This window comes from Leuresthes tenuis, unplaced genomic scaffold (genome assembly GCF_036924035.1).
Source record: "Leuresthes tenuis unplaced genomic scaffold, fLeuTen1.0.hap1 SCAF_6, whole genome shotgun sequence".
NCBI lineage: Eukaryota > Metazoa > Chordata > Actinopteri > Atheriniformes > Atherinopsidae > Leuresthes > Leuresthes tenuis.
The window spans coordinates 33134713-33139999 of record NW_027325360.1 but is presented as its reverse complement, the minus strand read 5'-3'; the positions used below and the strand labels follow the sequence as shown (position 1 = coordinate 33139999).

The 5287-nt window shown below is 41.0% G+C and overlaps 1 non-coding gene across 1 annotated transcript; it reads right to left on the bottom strand.

The window, feature by feature from the left end:
- Positions 1–3965: 3965 nt before the first annotated feature.
- On the bottom strand, positions 3966–4079 carry LOC140310694 (U5 spliceosomal RNA). Its single transcript, XR_011916740.1, has one exon. It is a non-coding gene; the product is annotated as a U5 spliceosomal RNA (small nuclear RNA).
- Between the last annotated feature and the right edge of the window lie 1208 nt (positions 4080–5287).

Below are 5287 nucleotides of genomic sequence, written 5' to 3'. Positions count from 1 at the left end.
CGCCCCTTTTGAGGAGTTCTGCATGATTTGGGATTTTATCTATAAAATCAATTCCTTCACTCAAACTATGTTAAAACGGCTTTTACCTTCATATTTATCAATGTCTCGATAGATTTAAACAAAAAAATAACGTTGTACTTTGCAGTAAAAGAAAGAGCCAATCAAAAGTTTTAGGAATCCGAGAATAAGCTTATTTTCATGAGTTCTGCACGATTTCGGATTTTATGTATAAAATGAATTCATTCACTCAAACCAAGTTAAAACTGCTTTTTCCTTCATATTTATCAATGTCTAGATCGACTTCAACAAAGAACAACATTTCATTTTGCAGTAGAAGAAAGAGCAAAACTGAAGGATCAGGAATCCGAGAATAAGCTTCTTTTCATACGTTCTGCATGATTTGGGATTTTATGTATAAAATGAATTCCTTCACTCAAACTAAGTTAACACTGCTTTGTCCTTCATATGTACCCATTTCTACATATATTTCAAGCATAAACTTCCTCATACTACCCTGAATGAGAAAGAACCACACTTGTGATTAAGCCATACGCCCCTTTTGAGGAGTTCTGCATGATTTGGGATTTTATCTATAAAATCAATTCCTTCACTCAAACTATGTTAAAACGGCTTTTACCTTCATATTTATCAATGTCTCGATAGATTTAAACAAAAAAATAACGTTGTACTTTGCAGTAAAAGAAAGAGCCAATCAAAAGTTTTAGGAATCCGAGAATAAGCTTATTTTCATGAGTTCTGCACGATTTCGGATTTTATGTATAAAATTAATTCATTCACTCAAACCAAGTTAAAACTGCTTTTTCCTTCATATTTATCAATGTGTAGATGGATTTCAACTTCTTCTACTGCAAAGTCCAATGTTTTTCTTTGTTGAAGTCGATCTAGACATTGATGAATATGGGAGGACAAAGCAGTTTTAACTTGGTTTGAGCAAAGCAATTCATTTTATAGCAAAATCCCAAATCATGCAGAACTCACGAAATGCTTTTTCTCGCTTTTCACTGCTTTTTACAAACTTTGGTCGGACGTTCACACCTTCTTGCATCCGAACACCTCCGCTTCCGCTTTTGATGATGTATATTCGGGCATTCGAACCTTTTTTTACCCGCTTTTTACAAACCATTGTTGGACTTTCACACCTTCTTGCAGCCGAACACCACCTCTCCCGCTTTTGATGATGTATGGTCCAGTATTCTTACCTTTTCTAACACATTTTTCAGCAATTATGGTCGGACATTCACACCTACTCACAGCTGGACACCTCCGCTCCCGCTTTTGATCATACAATGTCGGGACATCGCTCCTTGTCTTACCAGCTTTTTACAAACTTTAGTCGAACATTCACACCTTCTTGCAGCTGAACACCTCCGCTCCCGCATTTGATGATGTATAGTCGGGCTTTCGAGCCTTTTCTTACCCGGTTTTTACAAATTATGGTTGGACATTCAGACCTTGCAGCCGAACACCTCCGCTCTCTCTTTTGATCATACATTGTTGGGCATTCGCACCTTGTCTTACCCGCTTTTTACAAACTATAGTCAGACATTCACACCTTGCAGCTGAACCTCCGCTCCCTGTTTTGATCATGTATGGTCTGGCAATACTACCTTTTCTTCCCCTTTTTGTGAGTAATTATGGCTGGACATTCACACCTACTTGCAGTCGAACAGCTCTGCTCCCGCTTTTGATTATGTTTGGTTGGATATTCGAACCTTTTCTTAACTGCTTTTTACAAACCATGGTCGGACTTTCACACCTTCTTGTAGCCGAACAACTCCGCTCCCGCTATTGATTGTGTACAGTCGGGTATTTTAACCTTTTCTTACCCGCTTTTTACCAACTATGGTCGGACATTCACACCGTCTTACAGCGGAACACCTCCGCTCCCGCTTTTTATGGTGTATAGTCGGGCATTCGAACCTTTTCTTACCCGCTATTTACAAACTATGGTAGGACATTCAAACCTTCGTGTATCCGAAAACCTCCGCTCTCTCTTTTGATCATACATTGTCGGACATTCGCACCTTTTCTTACCCGCTTTTTACAAACCATGGTCGGACTTTCACATCTTCTTGTAGCCGAACACATCCGCTCCCGCTATTGATTGTGTACAGTCGGGTATTTTAACCTTTTCTTACCCGCTTTTTACCAACTATGGTCGGACATTCACACCTTCGTACAGCGGAACACCTCCGCTCCCTCTTTTGATGGTGTATGTTCGGGCATTCAAACCTTTTCTTACCCGCTTTTTCCAAACTATGGTCGGCTATTCACAGCTTCCTCTCCACCATACTTGTATGGTGGAATATTCACACCCACTTGCATCCGAAGACCTCCGCCCCAAATTTTGTTGATATTTAGTCGGACATTCGCACCTTACCCGCTTTTGGAAAACTATGGCCTTCTCGCAGCCAAACACCTCTGATCTCGCTTTTGATGATGTAAGGTTGGGCATTCAGACCTTGCTTCACCTGCTTTTCACCAAATATAGTCGGACATTCACACCTTCTTGCAGCCAAACACTTCCGCTTTTAGTGTTCTATGAGGCATTCACATATTTTTTTTCACCGTATTTTATAGATTATGGTTGGAAATTCTCACCCACTCTCATCTGAAGACCTCTCCTCCCGCTTTTGTTAATATATAGTCGGGCATTCAAACCTTTTCTTACCCTCTTTTTACAAATTATGGTCGGACATTCACACCTACTTGCAGCCGAATACTTCCGCTCCACCTTTTAGGTATGTATGGTTGGCATTTGCACCTCTTTTTATACTGATTGCTGAAGATTAAGTTGTACTTTCTCAAACTACAACATTTTTTTATTTGTTGAAACTTGATTTGAAGTGGATAAATAAGGAGGACATAAAGTTTTAAGTCAGGCTGATAGAAGGAATTAATTTTATAGCAAAATCTGTACTTCGTCATATGTCGAGAGATGCTTATTGCTGAAGAAGTTCTTTCTCATTCTACAAAGTACAACGTTGTTTATCGTTGAAACTTGATTAGACATGAATAAATATGAAGGACAAAGCAGTCTTAACTTGGTTTGAGTTAAGGAATTCGTTTTATAGGAGAATCCGAATTCGTGCATAACTCCTAAAATAGAGCTTATTTTCGGATTCCTGAAGAATGATTCTGGTTCTTTCTCATAATACAAAGTTTGTTGTTTATTGTTGAAACTTCATCAGAAGTGAAGAAATAAATGAATGCCTATCAACAAATTGACCTTCTGTTGACCTTCGGGGAGGTGAGTATCTTCACTAGACTCACCTGTCTGCTCTTCCTCCTCATTTAGCGTAGCTCCACCCTCTGCCTTTGAATTCTCACAGACTTCAACACTGAGTGGTGAGGCCTCTAAAGGCCCCTCCCCTTTTTGCTCCTCACTTCCAATCCAAGCTTTTGGCGGGAAGTTTGAATTTATTGGGTCAACCTCTTCACTTTGTTCACCAACTGCCACCTTTGGTCCTTCTCTTTGTTGGCTTTACTGTGGCTTTACCGTCTTTAATTTGTTGGCAAAAGATTTAGGGCAATCTCTGAAGAGGTGATTTAATTCTCCACAGAGATTACATTTCCTGCCATTTGGACACTCTCCAAAAGTTTGCCCAATTTCTCTGCTCTTCCCACATAACACCTTGGTACAAGCCTCAACCAGGTGCCCATGCTCACCACACTTGCGGCAGAACTTGGGCTGCCCCTGGTAGTGGATGTAACCTCGGTTTTCAAGGTGGCCAGAGTGTCGCCCACCCGCTGCACTGAGCACTCTTCAGCCCTTTTAAATGGTATAACTTTGCACTCCCGCACGCTCCAGCAAGCACCATTCAAGCAACAACTTTGCACTCCAGCTTCGAACATCGGCACAGTCGCAACAAGTAAGGCGACTCTACTCAGAGAAGTCACTCTGCACAGTAACAAGATTTCTTTTGCACAGACAGAAAGGGCTTCACCCGCAAAGGTAAAGCCTGCCAAAAATAGAAACAACTCATTAGTGCTGCTCTCCACAGAAATCTTTAGTAAAAGGCGAAAGACTTGTACGTTATGAAGAGAAACCAGAGTACGATTATCCGTCAATGCGGGAGCAGGGCATCAGGCTTGTTGGCATAGCCACCTTCCCCATGGTCCCCATTTTTTTGCTTGGTTGAGACGATTGCCCCCCCCCCCCCCCCCCCCCCCCCTTGCTCCTCGGCTGACCAAGTAGGAACAATCGGGCCCTATTCGATGGCTGCCTTGTCTTTTACTCTGTGCAAAAGACAAGGCAGCAACAAAAACACCACGAGAATCCCGTATTGAGGCTTTGTTCTGACCGCTCATTCGGGGTCGCGTTTCTTTCAAGCAATTCTCCTGGTTAGCCCACACTCGGCTCGCTCCCATAGCCGTGTTAAAGTCTACTTCGCATTCACTCTCTTTTCTCAGCAGACTCTTGGGATTTTATCTATAAAATGAATTCCTTCACTCAAACTATGTGAAAACTGCTTTGTCCTTAATATTTACCATGTCTAGAAAGATTTAAACAAAAAAACAACGTTGTACTTTGCAGTAAAAGAAAGAGCAAATCTAAAGTTTCAGGAATCCGAGAATAAGCTTACTTTCATGAGTTCTTCACGATTTCGGATTTTGCTATAAAATGAATTCCTTCACTCAAACTAAATTAAAACTGCTAATCTGTTATATGTAAGGCAGATGTCAAATTCACCGAAATAGGATCAAAGGGTATTCGGCCAATCGAGCTGTAGCAGCTTCGGTAAAAGAGTATAAGTTGAAGAGTTTGTGAATAAAGGTGTGCGCACACATAGTTAGCTGTACGAAAATAGGCAGGGAGCAATGCCGGCTGGGGTATATGTTCTTGTATGTTGTCTGACTGTTTGATTTGAATGTGTTGTGTATGTGTCCTGTTGAATGTTACATGTTTGGGCTTTGACACGCTTCACTGTGGTTGTTAACTGTGTGGTGTGTCCTGAAATGTTATGTGTTTGGGCTGTGTGACATGCTTAATGCTTGTCAGTAGCTACCCACTTATTCATATATAGCAACTGACAACATAAGAAGTCTGGACATACTTTGATAGTAGTTGTAGAAGTATCCTTATTGATAATAGATCACTAATTCATAGTGATAGAACAGTAGATGAACAGGTGCTTGCACATGTCCCACGAAAATAAAATGGGTGTATCATTGCTGATGGCAGAGCAATACTGCCAAACTTATGAGTTCTTGTGGCAAACTTGATTCAGTGTCTTGACGTGTATACGCTGTTTCGCTGACTTGA